The sequence below is a fragment of the Muntiacus reevesi genome, chromosome 5 (assembly GCF_963930625.1).
Source record: "Muntiacus reevesi chromosome 5, mMunRee1.1, whole genome shotgun sequence".
In the NCBI taxonomy this organism is placed as follows: domain Eukaryota; kingdom Metazoa; phylum Chordata; class Mammalia; order Artiodactyla; family Cervidae; genus Muntiacus; species Muntiacus reevesi.
The window spans coordinates 57664671-57681780 of NC_089253.1; the positions used below are offsets into that span (position 1 = coordinate 57664671).

The 17110-nt window shown below is 36.0% G+C and overlaps 1 non-coding gene across 1 annotated transcript; it reads right to left on the minus strand.

Annotated features, from left to right (window-relative positions):
- Nucleotides 1-571: 571 nt before the first annotated feature.
- On the minus strand, nucleotides 572-644 carry TRNAK-UUU (transfer RNA lysine (anticodon UUU)). The gene has a single exon. It is a non-coding gene; the product is annotated as a tRNA-Lys (tRNA).
- Between the last annotated feature and the right edge of the window lie 16466 nt (nucleotides 645-17110).

Consider the following 17110-nt stretch of genomic DNA (forward strand, 5'->3'; position numbering starts at 1 on the left):
ATGCACATCAAATATTCCCAAAACAGAATATTCATTTTCCCATCCCCTCCCAATGCTCTAATTGAAGTCTCAAGCTAAATTTAGAATACGTGTTATCTATACAATGGCAACCCACTCCAGTATTCTTGCCTGAAAAATCCAAAGGACAGAGAAGACTGGCAAGCTGCAATCCCTAGCGTTGCAAAAGAATTGCATGTGACTTATTAACTAAACAACAATTCATTACTGAGGACATAATTTCAAAGATCTTCTATCTTCTATTCACTCTCTCAGGCTTCTTTATCAACCAACCTTTAGCTGTGAGTCAACATTTTATTGTTTCAGCAGTTTCTTTACCACTATTCTAATTCAAGCCACCAGGCAAGTGAAAAGTGAAAGTCACTCAGTCATGTCTGACTCTTTGTGACCCCATGGACTATACAGTCCATGGAATTCTCCAGGCCAGAATACTGGAATGATTAGTCATTCCCTTCTCCAGGGGATCTTCCCAACCCAGGGATCAAACCCAGGTCTCCCACATTGCAGGCAGATTCTTTACCAGTTGAGCCACCAGGGCAGCTCAGGTTAACATTGCCCAAACAGGGACTTGAACCCTGGACCCTCAGATTAAAAGTCTGATATTCTACTGTCTGAGCTATCTGGGTTTTCCGTAAATAATTTAAAAGGCACCTGTTAAACTATCCTTTCCTCTTGTGTGCTGCAGTCAATTTCCACATTGCTTATAGATACTTTACATCATATTAAACCATTATTTTACAAAAAAATAATAAAAAGACCAACAAATCAAAATGCAAAAAGCTACAAGGCAACATGTTACTATCCTCCCTTAGATAAAATCCAAAGTCTTTATTGTGGATTTCACGACTCAGTCGTCTGCCTCACCCATCAAAGGGAAGCTAAATCCTCTTGTTCCTGCCACGATGGCCAAGCTGTTTTCCTGTTATTTAAACACATCAATCTTCTTCCCACCTCAGGTTGTTTGTATTTGCTGTTCAAATTCCTGCAAAGCCATTATTAGCTGATGGTCCCTGTTTATCAGCATGGTCTCAGCTCTACTCAGTCAGGAGTTGCTACACAACAAGGGACATTTCCTTCCTTCTTTTCCCTTTCCTGTCCCTTTCTTCTTCTCTCTACTCTTTCCTTCCTCCAGGCTCTCCACCGCATGTTTTGATCTGAATAACATCTGAAATTGCTTAGTGACTTTTGAAGTTCACCTGTCCTGGTTGAAGGCAGAGCCTGCTTCCTAATGATTTTTGTTGTTTAGTCATTGAGTTGTGTCCAACTCTTTTGTGACCCCGTGAACTGTAGCCCACCAGGCTCCTCTGTCCACAGGATTTTCCAGACAAGAATACTAGAGTAGATCGTCATTTCCTTCTCAAGGGGATCTTCCCAACCCAGTGGTTGAACCCGTGTCTCCTGCATTGGCATGCAATTTCTTTCCCCCTGAGCCACCTGGGAAGCCTGCTTCCTAATATAGTAAAACTCAGATATTTCTTACCAGTTTTCTGCAGTTTGCATTGATTTAATTTTAGCTAATTGGATTCACTCTCTTTGAATCAGCTGATCTAGCAACTCTCAGGACAACGGAAAACACATTCTGAGAGGAGTAGCAGCAGCAACCTCAGGTTTTCTGGGTCTGAGGTACCAGTAGGGCCAGGGAGAGCCACGTGTCAATTAATTTCAAATATCATAAATATTATTATCAAAGTGCCCTAAGGCAATGTATTTAATGCTTCAGGTCCTCATCTCTAAAATGGAAATAATCCTACTTCATCAAGCCGAACTATGATTATGCACATAAAATACATCACTTAGTTCCTGGCACATGTTAACATTTAATATATGGAAATACTGAATTGAAACTCTATATTAGTTTTCCCACTCACTCTTTCCGCATTCATATGTGTTCATGATCCAACTCAATAAGTAAACTGAAAAGAAGAGAAAACCACACTGACTTCTAGAATAGGGAAAAAAAAAAGTCACAGCATTAAAATTTAAAGACAATTAATTTGGATTACATACATTTTTAGAAAAAGAGTAAAGCCCAAATATGAAATTAAAAGGTAGATATTTCCTCTTTGCCTTGGAAAGACATAGTTTACCATCACTCAGATAGATATAGCAGGAGGACTTGTATGATGGATCAATGGTTAAGACTCTAGACTGCAAATGCAGAGGGTATAGGTTTGGGCCCTGGTCAGGAAACTAAGATACAGCATGCCATGTGGCACGGCATAGCCAAAAAACTTAATTGATTAATTAAGAATAAGATCTAGCAGAGAGGAAAATTAAATCAAATTAGCATAGAGCTTTAGAAAAGGGGAGGCAAATAGGATCAGGCTGAATTATATATGGTAGAGCTGTCCCTGAGGATTCACAGTAGTAAGAGCTACTTCATAACTGAGCTTTTTAAGTGTAAATGCATAAGCAGAACTGAGCAAGGAATAGTGATCTGCTAAACACAAGGAATAAATATAAAGAATGCCAAATGAAATTTGAATTTCAAATTAGCAACTTTTTTTTTTTTTTAATTTTAGTATAAGTATGCCCTGTGATGCTTTGAGGACATATTTGTACTAAAAGAAGATATTAGTTATTTATCTGAAATTCATATTTAGCTAGATAGCCTACATTTTACCTGGCAACCCTGCAAGGGAAACCACAATGCCATTCCTCCAAAATACAAAATTATAATTTATTATTAAATTAATCACCAATTTTTATCCAATTTTGTATTTTCAATTTTGATCTTATTTTGTGATATAATGAATTTTATATTAATCTTATCTTTCCCAAGATGATAAATAATTTTGCATTGATACAGAAAGGATTTAGTTTCAAAATGCATGTATTGTCACAGAAAGTCCTCGTGTAATTCAATCTGTTTACTCTTAAATCACAGAAAAAATAAACAATCTTTGGTTACTAGTTTTTATGAAAAAACTTTGAGACATTGAGAAAGTAAAATGAAAACCTGAATATTCATGTTAAACTCACTTTAAACATTGTATGATTTCAAGTTAAAGTTATTGATATTCCAAAAGAGGTAATACTTAAAATGACTTATATGACCGTAAGTAAAGGCTTTCCTATTTTCTTATTTCTCTTAGTGACTCTGGTGTTCTATTTCCTTTTTGAGAATGTGTGTTTAGAAACTTTCAGACTTTCAGATATTTAACTTTTTACTATTAATTTTGAAGGCTAGTCTTGTCAGTGAGCCCCAATGAATGTTACTTGTTCATCCATAATGTAAGGGAGATATGTGTATCCATTTTAATGCACCATAAAACAATGCTTTTCCCTACAATTCTAAATACAAAGTAAATTATGTCTTCTTAAGTCTGAGTTAGGAGTTTCAAATTTTTTTTCTATAAAGGTCCAGAGAATAAATATTTCTGGTTTCAGGGTTCTCATGGTCTCTCTAGGAACTACTGGAGGTGGGCAGTGGAGGTATGGAAAAAAAGAGAAGTCGAGGGCCAGAAGGAGAACCTCTGGTCCTAGGCATAACCAATCATGCAAACCCCCTATTTGCATAGGGTGTAACCCGAGGAAAACACACACCCTTCCCTAATTGGTTCTGTGCATAACTAACCAAGTGAATACTGGTGCCAATCAGGTGAATACTGGAGCCAATCACACTTCAGGAGGAGGAAACAGAAAGTATAAAAAGGGAAGACAAGAGGAATACTGATTTCTTCAGGGGTCAGCCTGCCTTGTGTCTGGGAATCTGGCTGCCGGCTTTCAACTGCCTATTTCCCACTTGAGCTATAATTGAGCTGTGAGCTAGTTTGTTACTAGGAATGTGGCCTGCTGCCTGCTTAATAAAATCCTGCCTGAGGAGCTACAAGTGACCCATCCTTCAAATCTTTGTTATGGAGAGAGAGGAATGGAGAATGGAGAAGAGAGGAGCATACCAACCCAACATTTATGTCAGTATTCCAATAAAATTCTATTTAAGAAACAAGAGTATTCACCTGGATATACTTTATTATAAACATTTCAAAAATAATTCATTAGAGAGATAGAGTACATGTTCAGTTGGCCCAGGTATTTCATTTTCTTTCCTGTCTTTCTCTCTAAACATGTTTTGACCATCTTTTGTTTCTTCTCCACTTAAGATACAAACTCATGCCACTCTGGCCCCATGTCTGATTCATACCAACCCTTTTATTAGAATAAGTCTGTTGTAAACAGTAAAATAAGCAACTAAACTAACTTCCTGAGTTTCCTTGATAACTCAACTGGTAAAGAATCCGCCTGCAATGCAGGAGACCCAGGTTTGATTCCTTGGTTGGGAATATCCCCTGGGGAAGGGAACTGCTACCCATTCCAGTATTCTGGCCTGGAGAATTCCATGGACTATATAGTCCATGGGGTCGCAAAGAGTCTGACAAGACTGAGTGACTTTCACTTAAACTAGCAAACATAAAATGCATGAAATCATATGACATCTATCATGTATCACTGTTCATTATGTTCTCTAGCTTTTGTAATGAGTAATTGAGGCAACTTAAGTACCTTGGCAAACCAGCAGCTAAAAAAGCAAAGTATAAACACCATGCATATGTATGAATTATATTTGAATTCACACATACATGAATTCATATATATATATATATTACTTATGAGAGATAAACCATGTAAAATGCTTAGTATAGCATGGAGTACATATTAATAAGTTTCTGATAAAAGAATGTACCTATTTTTAGATTCTAAAAGTAATTTTGAAGTATTATATTTGGAATATATTAATGTTTAATTTAGAAAAAACAAGTCATTTCTTAGGCATGTAAATTTCATCAGTTTCTCACTCTTACCCACCTTTCCCTTTTTTGTTTTGCCCAGTTCATACTATCCAATAATGGCAGTACTTGTTAAATGGATAAATGCATACTAATATTGGATTCATAGTGAAACTGAGCAGGAACCTGTAGGGATCCTGGGCATGGAAGTCTTTTCAACAGTTGTTATTCAGGTAAGGGAAGAGTGCAGAGATAAGTGAGGAGCAGCCAAGAAACAATAGTGCAGCTTTGAAGCAACGTCCTGGCTTTTAAACCACAGTTCAAAAGCAAAGTTCTTCCACACTCAGACTTCACTATAGTCCAAATCTTACATCCATATGTGACACTGGAAACACCTAGATTTGACTTTATGGTCCTTTTTTGGCAAACTAATGTCTCTGCTTTCTAAGATGCTGTCTAAGTTGGTCATAGCTTTTCTTCCAAGCAGCAAATGTCTTTTAATTTCATGGCTGCAATCACCATCTTCAATGATTTTGGAGTCCAAGAAAATAAAGTTTGTCACTGCCTCCACTGTGATACTGTTTCCATCTATTTGCCATGAAGTGATGAGACCGATGCCATAACCTTCATTTTTTGAATGCTGAGTTTTAAAGTTAGCTTTTTTCATTCTCCTCTTTCGGGCCCTGCAATACACTAATTTTTATAAGCAACCCTGAGCTTGAATCTTTGATGGAAAACTTCTCACCAAATCCTCCTGGGTTTGGACCAGTTTGAGAGGCATGAGTCTGTTGTGTCCCCATTTTCCTGGAAAAGTACTGAAGCTATTCTTTTCTACTTCATCAAAAACTGTCTCCAAGATTCAATTCAGCACCTGCACACACAAACTGTATTTTCAGCACCAATACTAAGTATCATTGTTGCCATGTGGGGAAGACTAGTCAGAAAAGTGAGCTCAGCAAAGCATTTGGGATCTAATGAAATTAAAGAAATTAGGAAAGCAAAGGGCCATGACTAAATAGAAAGCTCAAACTTAATGATTAGAAATCTAATACATATTAAAAAGAGATGAAAGTGCTCAGTCTTTACAAAGTCAAATATCAAAGCTGCACTATGAATATTACAGCTAAATCATAAGTCAAAGCTCATTGTCTTCATTGAATCTGTAGCTTATTAACAAAATAAAATCAGACCATTGAGGTTGACTTTTTTTTTTTTTTTTCTTGGCCATTAAATGGGGGGCAGGTGGGATCAAACACATGACCCCTGCATGGGGTTGTGCAAAGTCCTCACCACAGGATCACCAGAGAATTCCCTTGAAGTTGATTTTCTAACCTGACTTGTTACAATTCCCAAGATTATTTTCGACAAGAAATTCTTGTTTAAGAATTAAAATTAATCTGAATTATTAAAAAATTAACCTTAACTCAGGTCTTTTAATATGTTGGGGCTATACTTGATAATTTAGATATAGATCTAAATATATCTAGATATAGCCAAGTGCAAGTGAAAGTGGCTTAGCCACATCAGACTTTGTGACCCCATGGACTGTAGCCTGTCAGACTCCTCTGTCCATGGAATTCTCCAGGCAAGAATACTGGAGTGGGTAGCCATTCCCTTCTCCAGGGGATCTTCCCAACCCAGGAATGGAACCCAAGTCTCCTGCATTGCAGGTGAATTCTTTACCATTTGAGCCACCAGGGAAGCCCCTAGATATAGAAAGAAGTCAACATGTCATTTAAAAAATAATATATTAGTGAAACATTGTACAATAATATAAATATTCTAATTCTAATATAGGTCATGAAAGCAATAATATAGGGTAACAGTGCTGGATATATTTTTCTTTCTTTACATAAATATTTAAAAATCAGCTTAGGTATCCTGAATAAAATCAAATATAATTTTAGACTGGAGAATTTTGATAGTCACGAAGTTTCAAAAAAAAAATTGTTGAATAATACAAGTAAGTCACAGAGTTCAATGCTTTTGATTACACTGTTCTTTTAGAAACAATTTCATTATAGTTTTTAGAATGGCACATTCGATTTAATGCAACAAACATTTTGCATATATCATGAATATCTATCTATGAAAGTTCCACTGTTAAAGGCTTGAGTAAATCTCTGGTTGTCTCTACATTAGTGCTGTAAAGCATAGTGAAACCATTAAAATGCAGTGAGAAAAAATATATAAATAAGAAGAAAAACTAATAAAATTTGATCTACCTAAAAAAATAGAGCATACTACTTTCAAGCAATAAGCTGACAGGTGTTAACTACAAATAAAATAATAATTAAGAAAAATAAATTAAAATTTTATAACATTTTGAAGTTTACTTGAAAAAATAAGGGAAGTACGTCAAACATGCAAGAAAATTAGCACAGTTTTATTAATGGATATGCTTCAATAAAGGATCTATAGAAAACATCTAAACTATATTTAGTGACCAAGACAGCATCGATACTTTCTCAGCCTGATCAAATTTTAGACAGGCTCCCTCTAGCTTCCAAACCCCTGATCTTCCATTTATTAGAGCACTTACTCTGGAAAACTTGTAACTGGTAGTTCTTTTTTGTTGTTGTTGTTCCTTTGAGATGTAAATTATTTAAAAGTTTCTTGTCTGTTTTAAAACCTAAGACTGTCTTCCTTAAAGACCTAGAAACTACCCCCTTGAAATATCATCAAGGAACATCATGCCCTATCTCCTAGTCTCTCTGATTAATTCCTATTCCTAAGTCATCAATTACCTTTGAAAAGGCCTTAAGAGTCTATTTGTGGAAGTTTGGGAGAAAGCTTAACACTGTAATTTTTTTTGTGTGTGTGTGTAGTGTATCAGGGTCCTTTCTTAAAAGGAGCTGGACCTTCTCTTCATTCAGAGGAAGTCTGGGAGCTGATTAAATTGAGGTGTTTTGACTTTTTCTTCTATGATTTGAGTTAGAGTCTTCTTCACTTGACCTAGAAGTTTTCTACTTATATAAATCAAGTAAGAATTTAATAAGTTTTTTTCTTACTTGATTTATATAAGTAGAAAACTTCTAAGTCTTATCTACTTCATTTCTGAGAATGCCATGATTAACTAGCCAGCATCAAAGGTCAGACTATTTTAATTATAGCTTTGACTCTATAGCCCAGTACTGCAATTATGCCTACTTTTTCATTGGTGGTTGAGTGTCATCACTTGCCCTCTGCTACCCTGGGACCCAACTACTCCCATTGCATTTAGGTCTTCCAGTTGACCTAACAGCAGTGTGGCTACTGTTCCCACACTATACTCCAGCCTGCAGAGAAGAGTGGTCATAGAACTCTTCAAGTATGCTGACTCTTCTCACAAACTACTTTCTCAAAATATTGGTGAAAAGTATGTGATCCAAGAACTTCCATATGTCCAAGCTGGATTTAGAAAACACAGAGGAATCAGAGATCAAATTGCCAACATCCCTTGGCTCATAATACAAAAAGCAAGGGGATTCCAGAAGAACATCTACTACTGCTTTATTCACTATGCTAAAGCCTTTGACTGTGTGGATCACAAAAAGCCATGGAAGATTCTTCAAAAGATGGGAATACCTGAGCACCTTACCTGCCTCCTGACAAACCTGTATGTAGATCAAGAAGCAGCAGATAGAACCTTACATGGAACAACAAACTGGTACAAAATTGGGCAATGAGCATATCAAGGCTGCATATTGTCACCCTGCTTATTTAACTTCTATGCTGAGTACATCACGCAAAATGCTAGGCTGGATGAATCACAAGCTGGAATCAAGACTGTCAGGAGAAATATCAACAACCTCAGATATACAGATGATAGCACTATAAGGACATAAAGTGAAGAGGAACTAAAATGCCTCTTGATGAAGGTGAAGGAGGAGAATGAAACAGCTGGCTTAAAACATTAAAAAAACTAAGACCATGGCACCCAGTCCATTCACTTCATGGTAAATAGAAGGGGGAAAAGTGGAAACAGTGACAGATTTTATTTTCCTGGGCTCCAAAATCATTGCAGTTGGTGACTCCAGACATGAAATTAAGACACTTGCTCCTTGGAAGGAAAGTGTTGACAAACCTAGGCAGTATATTAAAAAGCAGAGCTATTATGGTCACAACAGTCTATATAGTCAAAGCTATGGTTTTTCCAGTATTCATGTCTGAATGTTAAAAGTTAGATAATAAAGAAGGCTAAGCACCAAAGAATCAATGCTTTTGAACTGTGGTGCTGGAGAAGACTCTTCAGAGTCCCTTGGAAATCAAGGTGATCAAACCAGTCAATCCTAAAAGAAATCAATCCTGAATATCCATTAGAAGGACTGATGCAGAAACTGAAGCTCCAAAACTTTAGCTACCTGATGGGAAGAGCCAACCCATAGGAAAAGACCCTGATGCTGGGAAAGATTGAAGGCAGGAGGAAAAGGCACTGACAGAGGATGAGATGTTTGGATAGCATCAACAACTTGATGGACATGAGTTTGAGCAAACTCTGCAAGATAGTGAAGGACAGGGAAGGAAGGTCTGCAAGGAAGGTCTGCAAGGAAGGTCAGGGAAGTCTGACATGCTCAGTTCACGGGATCACATGCTCAGATCAGTCGGACAGGACTTAGTGGCTAAACAAAAACAAATGTCTTTTGGATCCCCCCAGTGTATCTGGGGGAGAAGGCAATGGCACACCACTCCAGTACTCTTGCCTGGAAAATCCCAGGGACAGGGGAGCCTGGTGGGCTGCCGTCTACGGGGTCGCACGGAGTCTGACATGACTGAAGTGACTTAGCAGCAGCAGCAACAGTGTATCTGGGTAAATCTTAAATTATATGTCTACTTTGACATCCCTATACCCCTAAGCCATTGAATCCCTTTCTCACTGTTAAACCAATTAGACTGGGTATTTTTAGTTTGCATATAGTGGGCCTTCTTTTAGTTTGCGTTTCATCCAATTAACCAACCAAATACTTAGAGACTTTCTAAATCCCTGAGCTACATTATTAAATAAAGAATCTCTGCTTAGGACCCATAACCGTCTCTCTGATCTAACTTTATATTTCTGTTATTCCATACCCTAAGTGTTCATTCCCACATATATTCTCTGGGTTTGTTTGTATAAATTGGAAAACTCAAGTATTTCTTTTTACAGTGTAGTACACCTCATGTAACATGTAATATGGAGTCTTCCTGGGACAGACCTTCCCCTATATCCTCTGCTGTAGGTACTCTCTAAAGTACCTAGATAGTAGTATTTGATACATATTTCCTGAGTTGTTTTATAGATGTGAAATTCCCCTACAAGAGAAAGATGCTAACTATTTGATGACCAGGAACACACAGCCTAAGGCCTCCTGGAGATGAAGGGCTGCCGATGTTAACCCCTGCAACATGCCCTTATCTTACCATCAGTCATCTAGAGAATTGTACACAAGCTGAGCACAGACACTGCAACCTCAACCCCTCCCTCCCTTTTTTTTTTGAAGTTAAACATGGGTTTTTTTTTTTTTTTTTCATTTATTTTTATTAGTTGGAGGCTAATTACTTCACAACATTGCAGTGGGTTTTGTCATACATCGACATGAATCAGCCATGGAGTTACATGTATTCCCCATCCCGATTCCCCCTCCCACCTCCCTCTCCACCCGATTCCTCTGGGTCTTCCCAGTGCACCAGGCCCGAGCACTTGTCTCATGCATCCCACCTGGGCTGGTGATCTGTTTCACTATAGATAATATACATGCTATTCTCTAAACATCCCACCCTTGCCTTCTCCCAGAGTCCAAAAGTCTGTTCTGTACATCTGTGTCTCTTTTTCTGTTTTGCATATAGAGTTATCATTACCATCTTTCTAAATTCCATATATATGTGTTAGTATGCTGTAATGTTCTTTATCTTTCTGGCTTACTTCACTCTGTATAATGGGCTCCAGTTTCATCCATCTCGTTAGAACTGATTCAAATGAATTCTTTTTAATGGCTGAGTAATATTCCATGGTGTATATGTACCACAGCTTCCTTATCCATTCTTCTGCTGATGGGCATCTAGGTTGCTTCCATGTCCTGGCTACTATAAACAGTGCTGCGATGAACATTGGGGTGCACGTGTCTCTTTCAGATCTGGTTTCCTCAGTGTGTATACCCAGAAGTAGGATTGCTGAGTCATATGGCAGTTCTATTTCCAGTTTTTTAAGGAGTCTCCACACTGTTCTCCATAGTGGCTGTACTAGTTTGCATTCCCACCAACAGTGTAAGAGGGTTCCCTTTTCTCCACACCCTCTCCAGCATTTATTGCTGGTAGACTTTTGGATAGCAGCCATCCTGACTGGCGTGTAATGGTACCTCATTGTGGTTTTGATTTGCTTTTTTCTGATAATGAGTGATGTGGAGCATCTTCTCATGTGTCTGTTAGCCATCTGTATGTCTTCTTTGGAGAAATGTCTGTTTAGTTCTCTGGCCCATTTTTGATTGGGCCTACCCTCCCTTTTAGCAGCACTTCTCTGAAAGCTCTCAGGGAGTCTGGGGCTTCCAGGACATGAGCCACCTGTCTTCTTGCATGACTGTGCAAAAAAACTCTCTGCTTCAAACTCTGGCATTTCAGTTTGTTTGCTCTCACTGTCTGTCAGGCACATGAACCTGTGCTACCAATTCTCACGAGTTCTACTTTGTATCTTGTTGTTGAAAGCCTGCTAGAATTATTTTTTTAATTAATTTATTTTAATTTGAGGATACTTTTTTTTTTATAATATTTTGATGGTTTTTGCTACACATCGACATAAATCATCCACAGTTGCACATGTGTTTCCCATCCTGAACTCCACTCCCACATCCCTCCCTATCCCATCCCTTTGGATTGTCCCGGAGCACTGGGTTTGAATGCCCTGCTTCATGCATGGAACTTGAGGGTCTGCCTGAATCTGAAGCTAGTTTCAAGTCTTGCACATCAGCTCCCCTGCAAGGAGGCTATTACCATTGCCCCAGGCTCTGCAGGGTTAATCCCAGAAGGAAACTTCAACAAACTGAAGACTGATTTTCCATAAATGTCTGATTTGCTGAAGGAAGATCAAAACTTCTCTTCTGACCAGTGGTCATCTGCCATGGAATTCTGCACCATCCTCAAGCCAAGGAAGTTACTGCTTGGACTCTGCCTGACTTCTCTCTTTGTACTTCTTGTAAACCCTCAACAGATTTCTGGGTCTTGCTGCAGAACACATTTCCCCAATTGCAATTCCTCAGCTATTCTGGAATAAGCTCAATTTCCAGTAATTCAAGCTTGACTCAATTTGCCTCCTTATTTGGGATGGCAATATAAAACCATACTGTCTAATATGGTTTTAATAATATCTAAATAATACTGTCTAAGTACAAGTGCCAAGCACTGTCATAGAAATGTGCTGTAAAATAAGAAAATCCAAACTCTTCAAAAAACCCCAAAAATACAGAAAGGGCCTTTTGGAAGGTAAAGGAAAGAGTGAATGAGAACACAAATAGAAGAGTGAAAACCAATCAAGTCTATGGAAAATAAATCTTTTTCTCCATACATATCTTATAAAAAAGGAAATGTCAAGTAGAACTTGAAGACAATATAGCAGAGATAGGCTTTGTATTTCTAGTTCTGATTTTCTTCCAAGATGTGATCAACCAAAAGATCAACCAAGATGTATATTTTAGCTCCAGATAGAAAATTGACTTGCCTGTGTTAAAATAATGCATTTTACTCTTATTATGTATGTATTATGTTTTTTTAAACAATCATCAATGTAGGTCATATGTACATTGCCATGAACTCCTTGTCTTTGAAATAAATGGATATGCTCAGTTTTAGAAGGTGGATAAAATGTGCTACTGAAAAGAACTACATAAATAATGAATGAATTGAAATGGAACACATGTATTTTTAATAACTCTGATGAAATAAATATTAATTTGAAAATAACCCTATGCTATCTTTCAGTCTTGTGAATGCATGTTGCATTAAATATATAAAATAAACATATATAAAATATAAAATAAGTCTTCATGTGAAGGTTAGAATACTATATTTGTATAGCATATACTTTGTTTTTCTACTTTTTTATATTTCTGAGATTGCCTGATTTTAACAAGGTTAGAGATGTATTACTAAAAAAGTAATTAGCTAGTTTTTTTCTATTCATTATTTTACATGTGTGCGTGCTTAGTCACTTCAGTCATGTCTGACTTTTTGCAACCTTATTATAAGTATTAATTAATAAATAATTCCTTATTTGACAGTGTATATTTGTTGTAGCAACAGGAATCAAAATCCAGTCCTCTGCAAATTTAAAATTGTCAAATGCAATAATTTTTTCCTGAACAATGAGCAAATTGTTTTTTTCTTAATTTTTATTTTTTGGCTGCACCACATGGCATATGGGATCTTAATTCCCTGATCAGGGACTGAAACCTCATCTCCAACATTGGAAGTGCAGACTCTTAACCACTAGACCACCACAGAAGTCTCTGAATAACTATTAATGAAGCATTTTAGTAATTCCAGCTATAGTCTCAGTAAGTATTCTGAATTTCCAAAAACATTTTTATTTATTTTAATTATTGATGTATAAAAAAATAATTCTTTTTACATGAAAAGTACTATTATGATAGGCTTTAAATTTTTAAAATAAAATTTCGTGTGCTTTTTCCCTTTGGACTAATGATGATGAGATTCAATGGACTTATTTTTAAAGCACCATATTGGAGAGATATATTAATTTCACACTTACTTCACAAAAATATTTTATTAACTGAAAAAGTTATGTAGAATCCCTATTTGTTCTACTTATGTTCGTTTTATTACTACTACTTCATTTAGAAAAGTAAAATATGATTAGCAGGTATATAGCCCTTCCTTTTATTAATGAAGAATTAATATATTCTTAGCTTCATTACTTTATTATATCTAGAACAATGAACTCAAATCATCAAGTAATCTTTTGCAGTCTTGTTTTTATGCACAATAATATCAATTATTGAAAAAAAGTGCATTAAAGAGTGAAAGTGAAAATGTTAATTGCTTAGTTGTGGCTGACTTCGCAACCCCACGGAACATGTCTGCCAGGCTCCTCTGTCCATGGAATGCTCCATACACAAATACTAGAGTGAGTAGCCATTCACTTCTCTAGGGGATCTTTCTGACCCAGAGATCGAATCTGTGTCTCCTGCATTGCAGAAGACTATGGGGTAACAAACTGCTAATCAACAAAAAGAATGCTTACTTCTGTGAGTACACCATGTTTCTTCTACATATATATTTGTATATGTTAATATATATATATATTTATATAGTCAAATCAGTATTTATCACACAAACATATCCAAGAAACAATGTGCCCTAAATAGAATATTTTCAAGAGATTTGTGCACACACCTGTATTTATTTTTCATAACAGGAGAATATCTTCATGTATTTACCACTGCCAGTAAGATTTTACAGAGATGGTGCTTAGCTGATTTTTTTTTTTATATGATGTAAGCAACAGGTCCATTTTAATTCTTTTGGATGTGTATATCTAGCTTTCTCAATACCATTTGTTGAAGAAACTATCTTTTCCCCATTATGTATTCTTGGCACCCTTGTCAAAGATCAATTGATTGTATATATGTTGATTTATTTTTGTATCCTTTATTCTGTTCCATTGATCTATATGTCTGCAGGAATGTGCTATTAAAAACAAAGTGAAAGAAATTTATAAATATTCTGAAAATTATTTTCGAATGAGGTTTATCCACCTGGCCAAAAGATCAATTATATATGAGGACAGAATAAAGTCATTTTTAGATGATTAATATCTCAAGAATGACATTCCAGGTATTCATATTCTGGAAGCATTAAGAGGATATGCTTAATCAAACCAAAAAGGAAAACATTAGGTCCAGGAAACAAAGAGAGATGAATGGAGATAATTAAAGATTAAGTGTGAAGCAGGCCAAGAAAATAACTAGTCCAGGATTAAAACATTGAGAATTTCAATATCTGTGTCCCTAATGAAAATAAATAAATAAATAAACCTGATATATTAGTTGATTGAATTGATCTTATAGAAAACGTAATTCCATAGCATTTGACAAATATCAATATATAGAGGGAATTGCAAAACATTGGTAGTAGCTATACACGGGCATGCTTTCTCTTGTTGAGCTCTGACTTACTGTGCTTTGCAGGTGTTTGGGTTTTTACAAACAGAAGGCTTATGACAATCATGTAGTAAGTAAGTAAGTCTAGAGGTACCATTTTTTTCAAGAACTCTTGCTCACTTTTTTTTTCACAGTGTCATGTTGTGGTAATTCTTGCAATACTTCAAACTTTATTATATTTGTGATGTTGATAAGCACTCAGTGATCTTCGATGTTACTATGCAATTGGTTTGGGGTGCCATGGGTTGTGTCCATATAAGATAGTGAACTGAATCGATAATCCTGTATGTATTCTGACTGTTCCATTGGCAGGCCATATCCCATCTCTCTCTCCCTACTCTGGCCTCCCTATTCTTGAGGCTCAACAATATTAAAATTCATATTAAATTCATATTAAAATTAATTAATCAGGCCAATTCATAACTCTACTTGTTATGTAATGTAATGATCTCTAATGATCTCACTTGAACACAAGTGAAAAGTCACAAGTCTTTCACTTTAAGTCAAAAGCTAGAAATGGTTAAGCTTAGTGAAGAAGGCATAATGAAAGTGAAGATAGGTACAAACGCTTTTTAGCAAAAAAGGAGCCTAGCAGGCTACAGTCCATGGAGTCACAAAGAGTTGGACACGACTGAGTGACTAACATTTTCACTTTTCATTTCATTTTTTATTGTCTGAGTATTTACATTTTCATGAAAATACTAACGTAAAATAACTCGTCAAAAAAATCTGTGTAAATTCAAAGTTTACAACAAGAAAATCAATAAGGAACCCTTTTTTGGGGATCATATGGGTATTGCTATACCACTTTTAAAGTAAATCAGATTTTTTCATTCGTGTAACTCTATGGCTGATTCACATCAATGTATAACAAAACCCACTGAAAAATAAAAAAATTTTAAAAAAATAAATAAATAAAGTAAATCAGAGTTTTTCATTTTGAACTATTTTTAGTTAAAAAATGTAAACTCTACATATGTAGCAGACGCATTTCCACACACTCATTTCCATAATCTAATCTAGTAAAAAATCTATTTCCTAAGGCTACTGTTGCCATATATAGTGATTCCTCTTATGAATCTGGGCAAAGTAAGTCGACATCCTTCTAGAAAGGATTCACCATTGTAGATGTCATCAAGAACATTCATGATTCAGGGGAAGAGCTCAAAATGTCAACATCAACAGAAGTTTGGAAGAAGCTGATTCCAACACTCCTGAATGAGGGGTTCAAAATTTCCTTGGAGGAAATTGCATATGTTCTAGAGCTAGTAGCAGAACTTTTCATAGAATTACATCCTGAAGATGAAATTAAATTGCTGCAATCTCAATGATAAAACTTTAATGGTTGAGGAGGTGTTTCTTACAGATGAGCAAAGAAAGTGGAGTTTTGAGACAGAATCTATTCCTGGTGAAGGTGCTGTGAAGGCTGTTGAAATGGCAGCAAAAGAATGTATAATATTACAAATACTTATTTGATAAAACAACAGCAGGGTTTGAGAGGAATGGCTCCAACTTTTTAAGAATTCTACTGTGGGTAAAATACCACCAAATGGCATTGCAGTCTACAGAGAAATGATTCATGAAAGGAAGAGTCAATTAATGTGGCAAAGTTTATTGTCTTATTTTAAGAAAACTGCCACAGCTTTCTCAGCATTCAGCAATAAATAGTGAGCCAGTGAGCCAGCCATCAACATTCAGGCAAGACTTTCACCAGCAAAAAGATTGCAACCCTCTTAAGGTTCAGGTGATGTTCAGCTTTTTTAGCTATAAAGTATATTTTTAAAATAATGGAAAAAAAAATAAAATTAAAATAAAATAAAATAAAATAATGGTATTTTAAATAAGATATTTACATTGTTTTTAAAGACTTAATGCTACTGCACGCTTAATAGACTACAGGGTAGTATAAATGTAACTTTTAGGAAACCTCAAAATTTGTGTGACTAGCTTTATTCCAATAGCTGCTTTATTGTGGCTGTCTGAAGTCAAACCAGAAATATCTCTGAGGAATGTCTATACATAAAAAACTAGCCCACAAAAATGACAGAGGCATATAAGAAAAAGAAAAACTGTAAAGATTACAGGAACAGAATTGACAACAAAAGAATAGTAATCAAATTAAAGTACATTATCTGACTGAGCAGTTATATTATTAATATAACAATGTTGAGATAAATCCATAGTGGATGCATGGTGTGTGCTAGGTAGGAGAGGAGAAAAAGCAAATCTAACAATAAA